The sequence below is a fragment of the Thermobia domestica genome, chromosome 8 (genome assembly GCF_964235325.1).
Source record: "Thermobia domestica chromosome 8, izTheDome1.hap1.1, whole genome shotgun sequence".
Lineage (NCBI taxonomy): Eukaryota > Metazoa > Arthropoda > Insecta > Zygentoma > Lepismatidae > Thermobia > Thermobia domestica.
The window spans coordinates 34,289,351-34,313,022 of NC_137461.1; the positions used below are offsets into that span (position 1 = coordinate 34,289,351).

General features: G+C 36.8%; 1 long non-coding RNA gene across 1 annotated transcript; it reads right to left on the bottom strand.

The window, feature by feature from the left end:
* Window positions 1–5,868: 5,868 nt before the first annotated feature.
* LOC145691612 (uncharacterized) lies at window positions 5,869–15,057 on the bottom strand. The gene is made up of 3 exons (XR_014132427.1): window positions 15,001–15,057; window positions 12,192–12,360; window positions 5,869–6,102 (listed from the first exon to the last, which is right to left on the bottom strand). It is a non-coding gene; the product is annotated as an uncharacterized LOC145691612 (long non-coding RNA).
* Between the last annotated feature and the right edge of the window lie 8,615 nt (window positions 15,058–23,672).

Sequence of the window (23,672 nt, forward strand, 5' to 3'; positions counted from 1 at the left end):
TGGAACATTTGGGTACTCAATATTAGATTTTGTTCGTTTAGAATGACCCCAAATTTTTCTTAGACAGAAATAACTTCAGCATGACTGGTTGGTTCTCGCCAGGCCATTGGTACCGCAAAAGGCATAGCTCGAGTTTTATCGCCACTTTTCCATTTAATAAGAGTAGAATAGCATGTTACACAGCACACATGGGGAGCCCACACTTTGTCTTGATCACCCACATGACACATAAAATAGCTATAATAAGCTTGTTTTAACGTTTTTGTTAATGCACGGCGCTGACTTTTCACAGTATATTTTCCACACACGTAACAGAAAGTATTCGGTGAGTTTATACACGCATGCCCCGATCTCTTCATAGCGGAGAAAGAAAACAAACACGCACAAGCACTTACGACCACTTGTCACACGTAAATCCAAATTAAAACTAAACCTACAATATGCATGCAGTTATACAATACTTCCTTATCTATTTGCTATGGACCTGACAATTTATCAGTAGATTCCGATTTTGCGCAGCTTTATTGCATCAGCTAAACACGTGTTGTTGTACAGCTGTATCAATGCAATCACATGGCAGGTGGTAGAAAACCACAGACCTCTTACTCCATGTCGTATACTCTCACTTTTCGTATTTGTGCCTGTATGGGTAAATGAAATTGTGTTTTTTTCTTTCGGTGCAAAGAACGCAACATCACATCTTAAAATAAGTAGTACGGACAACATACATGCAGCTATATTTATTTCTCTAGAAATAATAATGCGATTGTTCTGAAACTTGCGAGGTTTCTTAAGTATAAATCAAAGTTTTATATGGTGTCATTTTTGTATTTATATTTCAAGGGCCAGTGGTACGAAAATTTGGAAAAAAGGTATATTTTAAGGGAATTTCTCAGCCCCCTCCCCTTGTCACGCAAAAAACTGTGGGTGATAGAGAAAAACGGATTGCCCTTTCGATTTCAGCGACCAAAGTTCCTTTAGGATCAGGTGTTTTCTTTCATGCGGCAAAAACCTTGTTTACTAGTGAGCTATTGATTTATTGAATTGATATAAATCTATATGCCGGCGGAATTCCCGCTCCTATATCACTATATGAACAGTGACATGAGACAAAAAATCTACTTTTTTAGGGAATTTCCCGAAAAATCCCTCTAGAATTTCCCTCTTATAAAAATGGCGGACATGGTGTATACATCATTGTAAAGTATGTTTCATTACAAATCCAATGATGTATGAACCTTGCTTATATTGTAATTCCCGTGGAAGTTACATGTGATTTTTTTGCACCTATTGTATATGATAAAATGGACAGTACACATAGCATATATTTATAGAAATATATTTATTTCTCAATGAAGAATGATGCGACTCAGATGAAACTTACAGGGTTTACTAAGTAGAAATCAGGCTAATCAAGAATGTAATTTGTATGTTTATATGCCTAAGGGTACCCGAGCTAGAGGTACAAAAATGAAGAAAAAGGGAAATTTTGGGGGAAATTTCCAGAAAATCCCTCTGTCACGGGAAAATTGTGCATGATAGAGAAAAACGGATTGCAGATTCGAATTCAGCGGCCAAAGTTTCTTTAAGATCAGGTGTTTTTTCTCATGTGGCAGAAAAAAAAGTTAAAATTTTTTGACTAGTGTAATAATAATAATAATGATAATAATAATAATAATAATAATAATAATAATAATAATAATAATAATAATAATAATAATAATAATAATAATAATAATAATGAGAAGAAGACCAAGGACGAGGATAATTCTGTATTCAAAAATCAAAACTAGAATGAGACTTGACCGAACTAGTTATCAAGGTTACTGGCACCTCTGATAAACACTCTTTCTGTACCAACGTTCCGTACACACAGGAACTGAAAATCCTTTTCTGTCCTTTGTGCGGAAGAGAGTTTCCTTCTGCGCCTGTGTAGCCACACTGTCTATGGTTGGCTACAGACATTTCAATGGAAACTATGTTGACACTTTGACCGACCGCCATTTTGGACAGGTTTCGAGTAGGGACACCTGACTGGTACCATATTCTTTCTTTTAAAAATACCTTCCCAACGATATACTGCTTTACTCCCCTTGTCATTTGCAAATTTTGAGTTGGACTCGATTCCAGACCGCCAGGGGACCCTTTAGCAAAACTTTTTACCTCGATGTATTATACTTTTGAAATGATGCCACAAGTGTTGTTCGCTTTTGAATCTGACTCACTGTTTCAGATTGCTATTGGTGGCCACAGAATCTACAATTCACACAGTGTTGACATTTTGGCCTACCACCATTTAGCACAGGGTTCGTGTAGCGACTCGGGATTGGTACCATCTTCTTCCTTTTAACAATGCCTTTTCAACGATACACTACTTGCCCTGGGACAACACTTTTCACTCAATTCGTGTGCCCCTAAAAATAATGGGATACGTGTTAGCTAATTTTTCCACTTACCCAACCGTTTCCGAGTAAATGACCCGGGGTCAGACTTTATAGACGCCCTGTATAGAATTATTCGTAGTATAGTTGAAAAATCAACTTCGTATCACAAGTTTGCAGGATTTCATTCCAATCAGGGATAAGCTATGTCACATTTTATTGTACAGGCGTATGTAACCCAACCAGTGTGTCGCGACATACTGGTGTACCCAACATTCCCATAGGGTGTGTCGCCAAATTTTAGCACATAAAAAATGTAACCCTATAAAATAAGTTAAAATTATTTTTTTAGACGAACTGTATCAATCAACGTCTCCAGTGGTAGCAACAATGCTTAGTATTGGCTTACCATCCTTAGCAACGTTCTACAAGGCAATAATTTCTCCTAAAATGGAATATTTTTCATCTATCTGGACTTTGGTAGTTCTTATAAACCTATTTCTGCTATACTCAGTTCTAAACGTCTTCCTGCCAACAGTACGTTTCAAAGTACCTCCCACACGTGCGAGGACAAAGCAAGAACTGATAGTAATACTAAATATTCAACTACCTGACACTCGTTATAAAATCAGCGATCTCAAATATCTGTACAAACTCACACATGGCTAGTTCAGATCCGAAACTTTGCTCTCAGAAGTGTATTTCCAAATTCCATTGAGACAAACACGTAACATATATCTTTTTATATACTACGACCTAGGCTGTCAATAGTTCAACGCCCTTTTTTTCTAGAGCCTTCCTAAGTTATACAATAAAATGTCACGAGTTCAATCGTGGCTAAGCGGTTAGTGTACGCGCCTTAGGCGTGAGAGACCCAGGTTAAATTCCCGGCAAGAGCTCAGGTTCATATACCACGTTGATCCGTAGTTCCCGTCTCAAACTCAAAATCAACTCAACAATAAAATGTCACATACACCTATAGACTTATTTAATTCTGAAGCTGCATATAATAATAATAATAATAATAATAATAATAATAATAATAATAATAATAATAATAATAATAATAATAATAATAATAATAATAATAATAATAATAATAATAATAATTTATCCTTGGTAATCTAGGGATTTGAGTTTTCAGATTTGCTGAGTCCTACTGTTAATGAGTTCTTGGGAATACGTTGAATATAATTTGGTGGTTTCTATTGTTATATATCGGCCTGTACCGCAATACCTTAGTATTAAGCTGAAGGTCCATGACTATTTCCATATAGCTAGAAGTATCTCCTTCTCAAGTCTCAATCGTAGTTTCTCTTTCATATCGGAGACGGTGCTTTTGTTTAGAATGGGTACAAGCAAATCCACCCACACTGTCTCCTCATTCCCACACTTGGTGAAGGATTGAAGTGTTTGGAATCACCCATAATCATGTTGTCGTAACGTTAATCGAGTTTTCTAGAAGGCTTCTATCGTGTACTTCTAGGGACGTAGACCACAAAAAATGAACCGAAAGCGATCACACATGAATCTTTCTATACTACGTGCAATTTCTATTTCAGCACAAAATAAGATTAGGATTAGGATTTAGATTTCTGGGCTTTTGGCATCTAAGGCCATTTAGCCCTTCACGTTTGAGGGATGACGTCCCTCGGCGAGCACATAATCCGGGGAAAGGGAAGGAAGAAGGATGGGGAAAGAAGGAAGAGGCCTGGGAACTATAAGTTATGTACCACCCCGGCATCAGCCTGGTGTGAATGAGGAAAACCCAGGATAACCTCATTCAGAGTGGCTGGCCTGAAAAAGCGTTCTACACTTTTTCGACCGAGCACCCCACCGGCAATCGAACCCGGGACTGCTCGCACCGAACGCGAGAGCGTTAGCGACTACGCTACGGGGGGGGGCCAAAACAAGATTCGGTATGATGAAATGTTTAGATAGATGCCATCATACCAGAACTTTTTCCTGATAAAATCACAATCTGTCATGGTTCGTCAATACGATGATGTTTACAGATAGAAGATGATTTCAAAACCTAGTTGATACGTTGTTGATTACTATAGTGCAATGTTGATTGGCCCTTTGTTTATATGTTTGTTGTTATTGTAGTTATTGTGATTTGTGAAAAATTATTGCTCTTTTTGTAAGTGGGAATAGTCATGGATGTTCGCGAGGTAGGCAAAAGAGTGCTATTATCCCTCCCTGGAATACAAGTGAATTAATAATTTGAACTAAATTTCCAAGCACAAACAATATTTTCTAAATTTCTCGCCAATATTAATTTATTTCATGGCAAGCAAAATATAAAAGCATTTGTCATTTTGTTAGAAACTACCGTGAACACCGGAATGATATCAAACAAATCGAATCCTGGGCGACTCCTTGCATTATATTTTAGTTGGCACTCCTATTTCAAGCGGAGAATTTTATAAGAATAGAATACACTTCGCATTCATATATACATACAGGGTGTTTCAAAACAACACCGACAATGTTTGAGAGGTGATTACTAACACCAAGATGAAAGAAAAACTATAGACCAACTTAGATGCACAAATGCTTCCTTTCGGAGTTATAGGCTGCCAAAAACATGAAGAAATCAACTTTAAAAGTCCATAGCTCCAAAATTATGGGTATTACCGTACTCAGGTCAATACGTTACTAAGGAACTAGTATGTACCCTATCCAAATATCCAATTTCCACAATCCTGAGGTAATTCCGCAACAATTTTTACAGAGGTAGTTTCCCGTAGCCAAACTCTCTCTATAAAAATTGTTGCGTGAGTACCTTAGGATTCTGAAACATGTATCTGTGTATAGCGCAAATATTAGTTCTTAAGTGAAGTCTTGACCCGACTACGGTAGATATCATAGTTTTGTGGCTATGGACATTTAAAGTTATGTTTTTAAAAAATCTTTTCGGCAGCCTGTAACTCTGAAAGCAAGCATTTGTGCACCCAGGTCGGTCTATACTTTTTGTCTTATCTTGATGGTAGGAATCACCTCCCAGACGTTATTGGCGTTGTTTTGAAACATTCTGTATATGACTTAAAGATGTAATTATGTATATAGGGTCTTTGTGATATATACATATAATTTTACATACTTTACTTTGGTTTCTTGTATTAATGTATTAGAGGCACAACTAAAAGAGAGGCAAACATTTTACAGACCGCATGCTAGTTTTATGGAATGTTTTTGGCATGAATTTATTTGTAATCAAAAAACTTTTTTTCCCCTACGGTGTTACTTTATGTGAGCAAAACGACAAATAATTGTCTTCTTACTACCTCTGAATATGGCGTTTCATTACAATATATTATACACAAATATTTAAAGAGTAAAAGTATATAGTTTGTTAATTCATCATACTGATGGTCTTGCAGACAAAGATAATTGAATTGGTTATTCCAAGAGTGTGGGTGAAGAAAAAGAAATCTCACACTTCAAATCTCGGGAGAGGAAATGAAAGAATAGACACTGCTTATTGATTCATTAATTTATTAAACTAATTAACAGACAACAATCTACATAAGAGAAATAGTTATGCGTGATATTTACAAGTTGTAACTCAGTTCAATAAAGTTCAGTTAATTCTATAAAATAAACGCTACAGTATATGATTACCATATTGAATAACCGTAAGAAATCATCCTTTGCCGAATTTATCCTGTATTTGTTCTTGAGTTGTTTTATCCCCAGAAAGGAAAGAATGGAAATGCTGAAAAAATCAAGATTTATTGGATTAATTTTCATATTCATAATAAAACTGATTATATTATTATTATTATTATTAGTAGTAGTAGTAGTAGTAGTAGTAATAATAATAATAATAATAATAATAATAATAATAATAATAATACTTCACAGGAAATGATCAAGTTTCTTCAAAATATAAAAGAGACATTTTCAAAATATTAATGGCTATTCTACAATTGCATCAGTGATTGAAGAAAGCATCTAAATCCATTTTGTGTAGCTCTGAGGTATTAAAATCTCTTTATATTCAGGACTGCAAAACTTTATTGCTCTCAGCCTAAAGTTCAATGTTTCGTTTAGATTGTTGTAATACCTTCTACACCCGGTCTTTCTATACAGAAAGTGTCTTACATCGTTAGAAAAAGAATTTGACTCTGGTCCTCTTAACTAACTAACTAACTCTATGGCCTATGGAACCCGGAGGTTCAATGCCGCGTTCACAAAAGCTCTCCACTGACTTCTATCCTTAGCTAATTGGATCCAGTTTCTACTTTGTATTCCTATCTCTGCGAGATCCATCTTAATATTATCCTCCCATCTGCGCCTAGGTCTTCCTAATGGTCGTTTTCCTATGGGTCTACCAGTCAAGACTTTGAAAGCGTTTCTACTTTCTTCCATTCTAGCTACATGACCTGCCCACCTAAGCCTCCTAGACTTGACGACCCTAACAATGTTGGGTAAACCGTATAAACTATGTAGTTCCTCGTTATGAAGCTTCCGCCATTCCCCATTCTCGTTCCTCTTGGGTCCGAATATTCTTCTCAGGATCCTGTTCTCAAATACTTTCAGTCTATGTTCTTCCCTCAGAGTAAGCGACCATGTTTCGCAACCATACAAAACCACAGGCATGATTATCGTTTTATATATTTTAAGCTTCAAATTCCTCGACAGAATTCGCGACGACAAGAGATTTTGAACCGAATAGTAACACGAATTCCCTGCTTTTAGTCGACATTTAATTTCTTCGTGAATATGATTTTCGTCTGTTAATATTGATCCTAAATATTTGAAAGTATCCACTTTATCAAAAGTATTATTTAATATTTTAACGCCTCCACAATTTGCCGTATTACGGTCCCGACGCACTTCCATGTATTTAGTTTTCTCTGCATTTACTTCTAAACCCATGTCCCTGCAAGCGTTTAATAATATCTCTGCATTTATTTCTACTGTTCTCCTATCATCCCCTATTAAATTTACATCATCAGCATATGCCATAACCTGGTGAATGCCGTTCAACTCTAGGCCCTGGTTGCTATCTTTGATTTTCCTTATGGCGTATTCCAGCACAAAGTTAAATAATAATGGCGACAACGCATCTCCTTGTTTCAGGCCATTTTCGACGTGGAAGCTCGTGGACAAAAATTTTCCTACCCGCACTTTACTTTGGGATTCACTTAAACATATCTTAATTAATCTAATTAGCTTTCTCGGTATTCCAAGCTCTGTAAGAACGTTGTATAATGTTTCTCTCCTAACCGAGTCGTAAGCCTTTCTAAAATCAATAAATAGTTGATGTACCGGGGTATTGTATTCCCACTTCTTTTCGAGTATTTGGCGAATGGTAAATATTTGGTCGATAGTTGATCGATTTCGTCTAAATCCGCACTGATAATCTCCAATAATTTCATCTGCGTATGGGGTCAATCTTGCTAACAGAATATTTGAAAGGATTTTATAGGATGTTGACAGAAGAGAAATGCCTCGATAATTATTACAGTCAGTTTTGTCGCCTTTCTTGTGAATTGGAACAATGATTGACTCTTTCCACTCTTGTGGCAATTCTTCCTTGTTCCAGATAAGGAGAATGAGTTTGTGTATCTTGTTCCACAATTTTTCGCCTCCAGCTAAAATTAACTCAGCCGGAATTTCATCTACACCCGGAGATTTGTGTTTCTTTAATTTCTTTATAGCGGCTTCCACTTCTATTCGATTGGGTTCTGGAATATAGGGTTCTGCGGTGTGTATCTCCTTTTTTCCACGCACATTAGTTTTTGGCTGCGTGTTCAGCAAATCGTCAAAGAAATCTTTCCATCTATTTAGGAGGCTATCCGTATCAGTGAGAACTGTTCCGTCAGATTTCTTTAATATATAAGCACGAGGTTGATAACCTTTCTTAAATTCGCTGATCCCCTTATACATGTCCCGAATATTTTTATTTTTACTATTATCTTCAAGTTCCTTAATTTTAGCTTTCAAAAAATCCCGTTTCTTTCTTCTAAAAGTTTTGGAAGTTTCCCGCCTGATATCTGCGAAATTTTGTGTAGTTATTTCATTCGGATTTTGTAGCCACCGTAATTTTGCCTGTTTTCTCTTCTCTACTAGTTTAATGCATTCTTGGTCGAACCATGGTTTGTTCCTACGTATTTCCGCGTGTCCCAATTTTTCTATTGCTGAACTTTTAATGCTATCTCTAATTTCAATCCAAGTATCCTCAACACTAGTGCACTCCGAGTCTTCTAAAACCGAGAATCTATTCGAAACTTCAATCTGGTATTCCTCTCTTACCTGGCTCTCTTCTAATTTCTTTAAATTAAATCTCTCCGTTTTCGGGCATTGAGTATTACATTTATTCAACGATAACCTCTCCCGTATTATCGCTGCTACCAGGTAGTGATCAGTGTCACAATCAGCCCCTCTAAACGACCGGACGTCAATTATGCTAGATTGTCTTCTTCTATCTACTAAAACGTGATCAATTTGATTATGTGTTTTTCCGTCTGGTGATGTCCAAGTGTATTTATGAACGTCGCGATGTGGGAATTTTGTACTCTTCACGATTAGGTTTTTGGATGTTGCAAAGTTCACGAGTCTCACACCGTTGTCATTACTTTCCTTATGCAAACTTTCGTTCCCTATAATCGGTTTGAAAATATCCTCTCGTCCTACCTTCGCATTGAAATCCCCTAATAGAATCTTCATATGGTATCGCGGGAGTTGGTCAAATATCCGTTCCACTTCTTCGTAAAAACTATCTTTTATATCGTCACCCTTATCTTCAGTTGGAGCATGTACATTTAAGACAATAATATCACACCACCGTCCCTTAAGAGTAATAAAAGAAAGTCTGTCAGTAACAAATTCAACCCGTTTAATTGCTGGTAATATTCGTTTGTGAACGAAAAACCCTGTTCCTAACTGGTGATTTTTATTTCCTTCCCCGTAAAAGAACGTAAAATTTCCGGAATTCTCAGATCCACTTCCTTCCCACCTAACTTCCTGAACTCCTACTAAGTCCATCTTGTATTTCTCTAACTCACTCGTTACAGATTTTAACGCGCCTGCCCTATAAAGACTTCTAATATTCCATGTTCCAAATCTCATGTCCATTTTCTTTTGCTGATGTCGTGCCAAGTTATCAGTCCTTGTCCGAGGCTTTTGTGAATGTTTCTGAACAAGTACCTTTTTTTACAGGATGAGGGTGTTAGCCTTACCCAAACCCCCAAGCTGGAGGACCACTCCTAGTCGTCTGTCCGCGACTGCTTATTCAGTATATTCGCAGCTAACCTCTATATCTAGAGGCCTTCTCCTCGATCCGCAACCTGAGGACGCGCCATGCCGTGGTGACAGGAACCCACGTTACACGGACTCTGGTCCTCTTAGATACATTTTTTGTATCGTCATTGTACCTGAACAACTGTAGTTTTGTTGCTGTTTCTCTTAGCCTGGTCCAACCCACTTCTTCATCCTTCACTAATCTGGAAGCACGTGGAGTTAATACCGTGTTGCAATTTCGAGCAGACTTCCTTAACTTCCCCAATCATTGAGGGATGTACAGCTTTTGCTTAGTGGCGTGACATTGCAACAGTCAAGTGCACTCAAAGATATGAAGTCATCAGCAACCAATCACCAGCGCCAATATCTTCTTCTTGAGACGATAGTGCTACGTGATTGGAGGAAGGTTCATATAGCAGTACAACTCTGCCGTGTCGTGACAAAACGCTGTAATTTTGGCGGAGCAGTTTTGCGAAAAAGAGCCGTAAAGTTTTCATCCGAAAATGTAATCTGTATCTTGTAGAACCAGTGTATCTTGACTTTGAAAACACGTGGTTACATGTAATGTTACGTAAATGCATGTTGTGTGATTAAATTTGGTGAAAATTAATGGTTGACCATTATTGCCTAGTTAACCTGGTTCTACACGATACAGGTCACAGTTTCGGATGAAAACTTTACGGCTCTTTTTCGCAAAACTGCTGCGCCAAAGTTACAGCGTTTTGTCACGATACGGCAGAACTAATAGATTGTGGGTCACTGTTAGGACGATATGAACCACCGTTACTGGGAGACAAACAACAGACAAGTTCCAGATATACTAATTATGAGTGTACTTTTCATCTTGTAGTGCACAGATAAATAAAGAATCTGTATCAGTAGAATAAAGGCTATCAGTTATTATAAGGAAGGTACTAAGTAGCTCTATGGTCTATGGAATTCAGAAGTTCAACGGCGCATTGACAAAAATTAACCATTGACTTCTGTCCTTAGCCAACTGGATCCAGTTTCTGCTTTGCATTCCTATTTATGCAAGATCCGTCTTTATACTGTCCTCCCATCTGTGCCTGGGTCTTCCGAATGGTCCTTTTTCCGATTAGACTCCCAGTTAAAATTTTGAAAGTGTTCCTACTATATTGCATTGTGGCTACACGACCTGCCCTCCTGAGCTTCCTAGACTTGATGACCCTAACAATGTTTGGTAAACGGTACAAATTATGCAGTTCCTCGTTATAAAGTTACTACCACTCCCCATTCCCGTTCCTCTTGGTTCCAAATATTGGTCTCAGGATTCTTGTTCTCGAATACTTTCAGTCTTCGTTCTTCCATCAGAGTAAGCGACCATGTTTCTCAACCGTACAGAAGAACAGGCATGATTATCGTTTTATATATTTTAAGCTTCAAATTCCACGACAGAATTCGAGAGGACAAAAGTTTTTGAACCGAATAATAACATGTATTCTATGCTCTTAGTCAACATTTGGTTTCTTCGGATTATTAGGAATATGATATTATTAGGAAGGTAGTCGGTAGAAAAGTTGTCACAACTTTTCTCAAGCCTGTCCTCCTGAGTGAGATTTTCTCTGGATTGTTCTTATTGACATCGGGTAAATCCCAGGATGACATCTAACATACAGGTCTTATTTTATTTTTTCCCTTCCCCCTTCCTTTCTTCCTCCCCAACTTCACTTGTTGAGGGACGTAATCCCTCATACATGTTGGGCTATAAATAAATTATTGGCAAGGAATGACTATTTTAAGCGCCATAAATATGCTTTTCATGAAAGGTACGTCTGAGACTGAGTACAAATTATTTCATATTGTTCTGCTTGATATGATCTATCGGTTAATATAAGTCTAAACTTTACATATTTTATCGGTTGATATAAGTCTAAACTTTGATATAAGTCTAAACTGGTTGATATAAGTCTAAAGGTTACATGATATGTCTAAACCCGTTGATATAAGTCTAAACCGGTTGCTATAAGTCTAATAATTACATATTTTATCTTTTGATATAAGTCTAAACTTCGATATAAGTCTAAACCGGTTGATATAAGTCTAAACCCGTTGATATAAGTCTAACCCGGTTGCTATAAGTTTAATCTTTACATATTTTATCGGTTGATATAAGTCTAAACTTCGATACAAGTCTAAAATTTATATGATATAAGTCTAAATCGGTTGGTATAAGTCTAAACCAATTGATATAAGTCTAAACTTTACATGATCCATTGGTTGATATAAGTCTAATCTTTACATATCTAATCGATATGATCTATCGGTTGATATAAGTCTAATCTTTACATATGTAATCAATATGATCTATCGGTTGATATAAGTCTAATCCTGTTGTGTCGGGCTAGTCTAATCTTACAGTAAACTAGAATTAAGTTTAACTAGAATTAAGTAACTGGGCAACTAAAGCATTAATAGTTAGGTATCCATTGAAATAATCCCAGATATAGGAAACTTGTACAACACTCTCACTCAAATAATAAACAGTGGAGGTGGCTTAATCTGGATTTCAAGCCTTTATGTAATGTTTCTAATTACCATGGAAGGAGTATCCAAAACCAAACGTATTATCTCCTTTAAGGTCCTCTGTATTCTTTCCTTCGCCCGTTTTTTGCTGAAGTGGTTCAGCTGCACCATTTTGTGGTATTCCTGGATAAGGATATGCAACAGCTGCGCATACGAAAATAGCTGCTACCAAAAGCATAGCCTGGAACAATGAAGAAATAGAAACTCATTAATGTGTCCCTTAATAGATATGTAAATAGTGAACAATTAAAAAAAAAAAAAAAAAAACGGAATAAAACCTTTGTTTCTGACGCCTCACGGATGTGCGTTTTAGGTTCAAGGAACCGAACAATTGTTGACGTAAATTATTAGCAAAGTATTTGTGGAATGAGAATGTGGGGACAAACTGGAGAGTACATTGACGAAAACTAGAGACTGAAAACTCACGGATATTATGTTGTTCCCCATAAGCTCACAAAGCCTGGGGCAGAGTCGGATTTAGGTTTAGTGGGTTCCTAAGCTGTTAAAGGTAATGAGACCAATTATATGTCCAGCTGAACATAGGGATCGTATATACAGAAGTGAAGAAGCTGGTGATAATTTAGGAAGCAGACTGGCAGAAGGGGCCCCATTACTTACAGTAAATAAGCCTACACAACAGGATTCGCCGTTGTTACGTGTGCGTAAATTTAATTTTATTTATAGATTTTCTTATACTTTGGAAATGTATATTCAGTTTTTTCTTTAGATTTTGTGGCTCCCAAGAGAGTGGGACCCTAAGCTATAACTTGTTTAGGTTATACGTAAATCTGGCACTAGCCTGGGGTCAAATTCATTGCATCAGAGGGAAGCTCCCTACCAGCCACAGTGCCTCCCAATGAACAATTATAAAACACGTGGAGAGATAATACGGGTGCTGTAGATATTTGAAAGAAAAGTCGGTTAATCTCAATTTTAGTAAATTGTTGTGAATTTTGTCACTCCATACCAAAATACATTGAAAAGATAAGCATGACGTTCTGTCGTGTCCTATATTGGTCACTACTGCTTCTTTAAATTCAATTTAAGATAAAACTTTAAAAATACTTTTCGATGTGAGTTGAGTTGAGTTGATTTTGAATTTAACGTCCTTTTCAGCAACCAGGCTATATGAGACTGGATCTACTGATTAACGTGAAATTCGAACCACATGAGATCCCGCCGCGAATCTTATCCCGGTCTCCCACGCCAAAGGCGCTCACGCTAACCGCTTAGCCACGGAGGAGCTTACTTTTCTATTTGAGCACCACCACCACCATCTTTAAAGGTATTTTGCAATTACTTACTGCTAATTAAAAACTCTGTAGCTATATATTCTACAGAGTTTCTTCGCGCATATATTTGTTTCGACATAGCAAGTTCCTTATAAGTATCATTTAATATCAACGATCTTCCTCTACTTATTCTTACTTTTTTTTATTTCTACCATGGAAAATCCGGGTTCGATTTCCGGCTGGAGCTCATGTGGTTCGGATTCCACGTTAATCAGTAGACCTCCGTCTCATATAACCTCTCTGTTGAAAGAGACATTAAACCCAAAATCAACTCAACTCCTATTTTTTTCACACTTTCTTAAAAAGTACAGACCCTTAATAGCTTTATGTTCTATTTGGAATTGTTTCAAATATTACTTCTTTCTGAACATGTTCTCATAATTTTTCGGTCCCATCATCTCATTTTTTCGATTCGTCTCCATAATTACATTTTCTTGACGTATTTCAATAATATGCAGGATTTTGATACGGACGGCAACATTGTTTCAAGTACAATAACTGCATTATAATTTTGAGACCCATGTAGGCTACTCTAATTTATATTTATACTTATTCAAGTAATATATTTCATTCTAAGGGTAACTTAGAACATTAAAGTTACATGAATAGAAAATCGTCAGTATTTTCAGTAGGAAATACGGTATAGGTAAGGTCGGATTTAACATTTTTGTTGCCTTATGCCATAAAAGTATATCAATAAATATCGATGTAGAAAATTGGAAAGAGTAAAGTGAATAATTTATATAGGCTCTATTAATAGAAGTGAAAAATAAAAGTACATGTGATAAATAAATAATAATATATAGATAAATATTATAACATACTAATAATAATATATATAAACAATAATAGAAAATAATACAGTATATTATCGGAGCCAGAAAACTTACTGTCCCGGCACATGGTCCATGTTGGCAAATCGTAAATACAGCCCTGAATGGGAGGTGAAACATTTTCTTTTGTTAGTTAGTAACCGTGAGATGCACATGATTATAATATCTTGTAATATCGTACTTCAATATTCACTCTTCCTAAATCTTCTGATACGTACCTTTCTGCCCGACTTTCTCTCTCTCTCTTCTGTTTCACATAAAACATAGAGCGTTCATATTTTGTACAACACACACACGATACAATTTATTTATTGTTTGGGCCATGTGCAGGACCTAAGCAAGAAAATACCTTTAAGAATGGTTTGCAAGTGCTTATACACTGAGTTTGATTCTCTTGTTTGGGGAGGAGATATTAGGCCTTTCATCTTTTAACTATTAAAAAATCAATAGCCTTGAATTTTCTTATTGCGTATTTGTTGTTGAGCAAATGAAAAACTAGAAAGAAAATAGAGAACCCAGAAACAAGCTATGCAAATGTTATTTACCCACCTTAAAAGCCAGTTGGAGCGAGCTTTGATCTAACCAAATTTTCTTATATAACAAAGGTGCTCTATATGATTGAGTAACTGCGGCTTCCTGAACAATTATAATGTACTGTATGTATGCAATGCAATAAATAATACATAAATTTCTTACCTTCAAATGCATTTTGATAATTTAGTATATACAACTGTTTGGTGAGATATAGCACCTAAATACACTGTAAAGTATAGGAACAAATCTCGATATTTATAATGAAAACTACCCTTGAAAACGTTTTGTTATCCGTAACTAACCATAACGATACGCACAGTTAAGCTAGCAGTTAATTAGATCATTAGGGATAACAGTTTGCTGGTTCGCTTCACTTGTGAACAAAGTGGTAAAAGCAAAACGGATACAATTAGCAGGCATTTTAGATATAATACATGTATAAGAGTAATTATTAATGAGGTCAGGAAAAGAAGTGCTTAAAATAACCACAGACGTTTTGTGATAGTTTTGTAATATAACGAAACAAAGAATACATTTGCAGCTAGAATTCAGGTTCGGAGAATCGTAGAACTTTCAACTTAGTCTGTGAACATATGATTAAAGAGATTGAGTTAAATTACAGTGAATACTGAACGTGATTCTAAGTTAAGAATCAATTTTTCGAAAGTCCGAGATGACACTTTAAACATCTAACTAACTAAATCTATGGCCTATGGAACCCGGAGGTTCAATGCCGCATTCACAAAAGCTCTCCACTAACTTCTATCCTTAGCCAACTGGATCCAGTTTCTACTTTGTATTCCAATCTCCGCGAGATCTATCTTAATATTGTCTTTCCGTCTGTGCCTAGGTCTTCCTAATGGTCGTTTTCCGATTGGTCTTCCAGTCAAGACTTTGAAAGCGTTTCTACTTTCTTACATCCTGGCTACATGACGTGCCCACCTGAGCCTCCTAGATTTGATTACCCTAGCAATGTTTGGTAAATCGTATAAGTTATATAGTTCCTCGTTATGAAGTTTCCGCCATTCCCCATTCCCGTTCCTCTTGGGTCCGAATATTCCTCTCAGGATCTTGTTCTCAAATACTTTCAGTCTATGTTCTTCCCTCAGAGTAAGCGATTATGTTTCGCAACCATACAAAACAACTGGCATGATTATCGTTTTATAGATTTTAAGCTTGAAGTCCCTGGACAGAATTCGCGATGACAAGAGATTTTGAACTGAATAATAAAACTTCCTAGTCGCAGCGTAAAGCTTACTTAGATCTTCTTGTGAAATTCGTTATGATGTCTTTTATTTTCTTATTTTTTATTTTTATCTTCTTTCCTTTGCAGAAATACTTCCTATCTCTATGACATTTACGAATACCCTTCTTGCTCTCAGTATCATCTCAAGATTTCGATACGATACCTAGATTAGTTTCGGTCTTGATATTATCCCTGCTCACAAGTAAATAACCGTTTCTTCAGCAATTTTAAATCTAAGTTATTTCTTTATTTGTGGCAAGTTTCTTTTCTTTTTTCTTTTCTTTTTCTATTTTTTTTTCACATTTAATTTCATGACAATGAGGGTTTATGTTTTCCACCATAAAATTATTTGGTCTGGGATCATACACACTAGAAGCAAGGCTTCTACCATTTAGCCACCGTTTCCGTCACGATTTCCTCGAGAAATATGCATGACATTTCGTCCCCAAAGCACGTGGCTATGCGATTAGCGAACGCACCTTTGGCGTGGGAGACCCAGGTTCGATTTCCGGCGGGAGCTCAGGTGGTTCGAATTCCATGTTAATCAGTAGGTCCACGTCTCATATAGCCTCGCTGCTGAACGGGACGTTAAACTCAAAGTCAACTCAACTCAACCAAACTTGTCTCCAGAGCATCTCGTTTTGTTCCGATCGAAGTGATTTATCAGTTGATATATGCTTCGTGGTCTAACAGACAGAGATGGTCATTTTTCCTAACCCTCCCTCACCCTCAATTGAGCCCCTCACCCTCCATCACACTCAACCTCCATTGACGCCCTCCCCTCACCCTCCCTCACACTCACCCTCCATTGACGCTCTCACACTCACGCTCCCTCACACTCACCCTCAATTACTTTATCGCCCTCACCCTCCAACGCCCTCACCCTCAACTACTAAAATGAGGGTCAGGGCGCCCCGCATGAGGGCAAAATGAGGGAGGATGACAATCTCTGCTAACAGATGTAGAAGGATTGTTTGATGGCAGCGCTGCATTGGAGAAACTAAAATATCTTGCTATGGGGGAATATAGCCTCTTACTTCTGAGAATTGAATCAATAACCATACTTTCATCTTGTAGTCCAACGATATTCCAGGTGGGAGTCAACAGTGTGGTGGCCTTTACACGAACCGGGAAACTACCCGGAGCCCCGCGCACTTGAGACCAATACTTACGATTTTTTAAAACAGTAATGGACACTAGACTCAACAAAACTGTGAAGCGTAGAAAATTCCGAATAGTCAAATCGATTAGAGTTCTATAAGTAACTCATCTGGAGGACATCTACACATGCACCGTGAACAAAAGTATTTCCATTATTCCCTTCTTGTAAATGTTAAATTATTAGCGAGTTCTGTCGCTTACACTTCATCCTGTACTGTTACTATAGATCAGTACCTATCTAGGAAGTGCTCTGTGACGTTATCAATACATGCTTTTTAACTTCGAAGAAGTTTCGAAGTTTAGTCAGAGCATTCAGCTCTCGGTAGAATCTGGTGTAAGACTAAAGAAGTGTTACCGACCGAATGGTGTAATAATGAAAAAATAATTGCAACTTAATGCATGAAGCAAAGGTTTTGTACAGTATACATCTTGCTGCTTTTCTTGAGTGATATCGCTGTCAAATCTCAAATTTTATAGCCTGCAACCTGCTTAGTTAATTGCCTCAAACGCTGGGCGGCGAACTCGAGACAAAATTTGAATGCGATTTCTTTGTGCTAGATTTGAATTCTGTTTTATTGATTTTAGTGTTCTTTTCAGAAGCGATGCTACATCGGATATGAATCCACAGCTTAACGTGGGATCCGAATCACACTTGTTTCCACCGGAAATCGAACCCGAGTCTCCCGCGGGGAAGTCACTCACGCTAACCATATAGGTACTAGGGAGCTCTGATTGCTAAAGAAGACATATTTGTTGAATATAACTTCTATTGCCATAATCGTATCTGAATTACAGAACTCCTCTGCGGCTATATGATTAGCCGGGGAGAGTGAGTTCGATTTTCTGAGAGCTCTTGTGGTTTCGATCCAACATTAAGCTGTAAACTCTCAGTGTACGTATCATATAGTCTCGCTCATGAAAGAAATGTAAAATTTGAAGCCAACTGAACAATATATTTACCCTTTAAACACAAGATGTCGAGTGTAGCAAAGGGTTAGAAATCGAAAAGAAAATAATTCCGGATAGACTGATTTTAACAAATGTTGAAAATTATACAACAACTTAATTTCTTTCATTATATTCTGAAAAGAAATTATATTTATCGTTGTGAACAACTGTCAGCCCACTACTAAATAAACGTTTCTCAAAATTTCTCCAAATTAATTTAGCTTTATCAATTCTTTTACACATCAGTCCAGTTGGTTTCTACAAGGATAATTCGAAATTAAATCTTTTATTGTTGTTGTTAAAAGGGTGTATCTGCAATAAAAACAATGACAAAAACTTTTCATGACATGGTTTGGTGTATGAAAAAAAACAAAAAACAAAGATGCCTTATATTTATAACACGTTTCAAGAAACACACTTCCTTTTTAACACAAATCGTTACATTTACCTCTAAATTATTCATTTCTTTAAAATTGTGAAAAATGTTACATACACCCTTTTAATAGAAAGCAATTCAGTTCTCCAATTGTCTCTTAATATCTAATCAAGTATTGTTTTTTTTTTCACCTGTCATCATTTCTTGTTACAGTATGTTAAGCCTAATGCACCTCCACGCTTAGTTTCGGGCTTGTATTGAAACGTTTTATTTTATCGCTATCTTGATACAAATTAGGAATAATGATTATTAAAACTAAACAGTGAAAATTCATATTTTACAATATCAAAATGTATATATACTCTAGAGTGATTAGTAATGCATTATCGACAACATATTCCATAATTTATGAAAACAAGACTAAATATTACAAAATAATCCATCTATAAATTGATCAGGAAAGTATCAATACGACTGTGCAATAAATTTATTTTAACAAAACATAAATATACAGTGATTTACTGATACTAATGCTTAAGGCTTCTCACTAAGATAATAATCTTCTCTTTTATTTTCCGTAAATAACTCACAAGGAAAGTACTTAGACTCGAACCGGTGAATACGCACAAAAAGGAAAGCATGTGTAATATTAGCACCCCGGAAGCTTCGTTTTTCTGCAAGAAGCTGTAAACTTCCGCAAAAGCAAAGAAAAGTAGAATACGTGCCATAACTTCAGGACGTCTATAAAGTCTGACCCCGGGCCATTTTTGTGGAAGCGATTGAGTGGATGGAAACATCACCGCACACATATCTCATTATGTTTCGTGGCGCACACGCTGAATAAAAACGTATATGCCCCTGGGTCCCCCAGAGGGTCCTAAACTGGGTCCACCTCACAATTTTCAAATGGTAAGGGGGCAAGTAGTATATCGTTGAAAAGTATTTTGAAAAGTTGCCACAAGTCCCGAGTTTGTATAAGCATCTATGTAAAATGGTGGTCACAGACTATTTTATGACAACTGTGTTGACATTTTGAGTGCCTACTATTTTCTACAGGGTGACCGTAGAAACTCGGGACTTGCTTCATCTTGTTTCTTTTTACAATACATTTCAAACGATATACCACTTGATCTTCCTTATTATTTGAAAATTGTGAGGTAGGTCATATCTGGGACCCTCCGGACGACCGTGAGATACAATTTTTTCATTCAAAATGTGTGTCCTTAAAAATAAAGGGACACGTGTTCGCTCATTTTTCCATCCACCCAGTCTTTTTCCGCAAAAAATGGCCCAGGATCAGACTTTGAAAATGACATGAAATCTTTAAGTTTAACGTCCCACGGTTATGCCGGTTAGGCTAAAGGAGACGGTGATAATGAGAAATGAGTGAAATGAAGAAAGTGGGAGTTAACGGGAGAACCCCGAGAAAACCCACGATCACGGTGTTTGTCTACCACAAAGTCCACACGGCGCGAGCTGGGATCGAACCAGGGACCCCAAGCACCGGAGGTGAACGCTCTACTACTGAGGCACAGCGCCCCCAGTGTCAGATTTATAGACGCTCTGAAGCTAAGGCACGTATTCTACTTTGCCCTGCTCCTGCGGACGTTTACAGCATCTTGCAGAAAAACGAGCATCACTGTTTGCTTCCGAGGTGTTAACATTACACATGCTTTCCTTTTCGTGCGTATTCACCCGTTCGAGTCCAAGTACTTTCCTTGTTCGTATAAAAAATAAAACAGTTGCTTTCGAAAAATATACAAATTAGTACTAACAAAACACTACTGAATGGTTTATTTGATTCAAAGATCTTTTTTAAACAGTAGAACAGAGAGAAATGTCTAACTATAATGATCTCATGAAACGTGAATTCAAATATTAAACTAGTGGGTTTTCATATTATTTTTTACTACTTCTCATTTCGGTAGAAGGATACTATGAGATGACATTTTTATTTCTTTGGTTGTTTATTCAGTTCAGCGTCCCTTTCCAGGACAGAGATTTTACGAGACGTGGACCTACAATGTAAAGCGGAATCCGACCAACCGTAGTAAGTCCAATGTTTCCCAATCGGGAATTGAACCCGGAACTAAGCACACCAAGGGGAACGTGCGCTAGACATTACACCAGCGGGGAGAGACGGAAAACTTCCTTTAAGATTATGCATTTATGTATTCAAAAATATTTGTCGCCCATTTCTACCTTCTTCGCACTATGAGAATTAAAATTGTAACCGGATATGGTATTAAGTTTTTATCACTTTTGGTTGTAATAGGGTAATATAGTTGGAGATGTACACTAATCCTGCAGCACTGAATCCATATCGATAACTTCAACTCGCTATCTTTTTTCAACACGACGATCAATGCCGAAACTGGAAATGCTACCACCGTTTTGCTACTACCATTTTGTGTAGAGGGATCAAGATCAAGATTAGACGCTTAATTTTGAGATGTTTACTGTTTCTTCTTAAAAAACAGTAGTGGGGTATTTCCACCACTTCCAGATTTAACACAGACATAACGGTGGGAATGGTATGTACTCTTGGGATACTGAATCGAAAAAGCATGAGTGCTAGTTGACCTAAGTTTTGTACACTTAGGTCTCTGGCTCAGGGGACAGAGGACCATTCCAACTAAGTTCTGGCAGGTCTAGGTTAGTCCACTACCTAAGTCTTTTGATGGGTACGTGGAACCACCACCATCAAATTTTGGAAATTGACAAATGTAAAAGTTTGGTATGGTAGCATAGGACCGGGCTATGTCCTTATTAATTTCAGTTGATCGATCTCATTCCCTTTCATGGTTAATAAATTGTCCAAAATTTATCTTTCTAAGGATTTTACCTATGTTATCTTCTTTGATGCCTTAAATGGTTATATAGACGAGTATCCTTTCATACAGCATAACTAGATTGAAGCACTCCTCTTAAATCTTGGGAGAGATAATTAGAACCACCCCTTAAACTTGGAAATTGTCATGAAACAAAATTTGATAAATGTTCTCTGGGGTCCAAATATATATTACTGTAAGCTTAGATGGTTCATCTCGTTCCTTTTCATAGGTATAACATTACCAAAAATTCATTTTTTAAAAATCTATTTAATCATGTTTCATAATACCTTACTTTTTTATATCTTTATATGAGTGTATAAGAGTCTGTTCTCTTTGTAGTACCTCTCAACCTTCAGGAAGGGTACATAGCACTAAATCTGAGACTTCTCCAAAAATAAAAAAAATTGTAAATATTCTCTAGGACTCAAATACATACCACTGTAAAGTTGGCTGCTACAAATTATCTTCTTCTGTGGGTAACAAATTACCAAATACAGGTATAGCCACGTGGTTGGTGATTAACGTAATTTATGTTCCTTAATGAGCATTTAACACGTTATATGATTATATGGGTTAGTACATATGGGTCCATTCTGTTTTTGATTGGACGTGGAAACATTGATGCTTCTTTTGTAAAATTTAGGAAGGGTACATAGGACCACTTCTTTAATTTGGGAAATGTCGAAAACAATTTTTGGTAAACTTGTCTGGGACTCAAATACCTAACTTTGTAAATTTGGATGTATCTGCTTATTCTCTTCTACGAGTAAACATTTCCCAAAATATATATAGTATCACGTAGTCGTGTAGATATATAGTAAATGTTCTCAATGTTCTCTAGGACTTGAATATAGAATATTATTTTTGAAATTTGCATGGACTTGTTTTTTTCATTATTCTTATGAGTTTAAAATTTTCCAAAATATCTTGTCAAAAGTAATATTTTATATTTAGCGGGAGATTAAAATTTTGAGGGTAAAATTGAAAATGAAAAATGAAATGAAATTTTTGAGTTTTACGTCCCACGCTTATGCCGGTTAGGCTAAAGGAGATGGTGATGATGAGAGATGAATGGAATGGTGGAATGAAGAAAGTGGGAGGAGACGGGTGAACCCCGAAAAAAACCAAACGGTGTTTGTTCACACGGCGCGAGCTGGAATCGAACCTGGGACCACAAGCACCGGAGGTGAACGCTCTATCAGTGAGCCATCGCGTCCCCGATGGTAAAATTGGATTAGTATGGGACACGAAATTTGAATGTTGAGCTTAACGTTTACTAAGATAGATTGTACCGTATAATAATATCTATGAATACGAGGTCCCATTGTCTTTCATTGTGCATGTATACCTTGAGACAGGGAAAATTAGATTTACCCACCCTCAAATTTTGTAGCTGTCAAAAAATAAAAATAAATTCGTAATTGATCTATATAGTTCTGGTAAATTTCGTTGATCTGAGTCCTTCCTTCAGTACATAATTGTCAAAATTCAAATTTGAGAATGTTGATCTAATATACTGTATCGCCTTAGCATTTTGAAACTTGGGACAACTGACAGTCTAACAAGTAAAGGGTCGAAATGGCTGAATCGAGTTGCGGGATGAGACATAGTGCGCCTGATAGAGGATGTGAAAATATGTATATGTGCAAAATTATAGCGGCTGAACTCCATAAGAAACGGTCGGGGAGGGGGTTGAAGTTGGTGGGAGAAGGGCTATGTTATGTTATAGAAATACATCAAATAAACTGTTGAATCGTGAAAATACTGAAAGAAAGACAACACAAACGGTGGTAGTTTCACATATTGGCGAAAGAAGAATGGGCAGAGTAGATCACAAATTTCCTCCGGCATCTTGAAAACTGCCATTTTGAAATATCTGATATATTATGAAATGGAAAGGTAGTCATGTGATATATTAATTAGGGCCAACCCGTTTTCAAAAAGTCAATTGTGGACTTTAGTGATCACTATCTGTGCTTATTTGGAGGATTTGGGATCATCTTTATGATTATTTACGAAAATCTAGGAGACTGATACTCATATGTCGAAAGTCGTGTTATCACGAAAACACATGCAAGTTAAACATATCTACAATCCAAGAAAACTAACAGTGAAATTTGATAATAATAATAATGTAATAATATATCAGTTGGATATCAACGGAGTAACTTGGTGATCTACTCTGCACATTCTTCTTTCGCCAATATCTGAAAGTACCACCGTTTGCGTTGTCTATCTTTCACTATTTCCAGGATTCAGCAGTTTATTT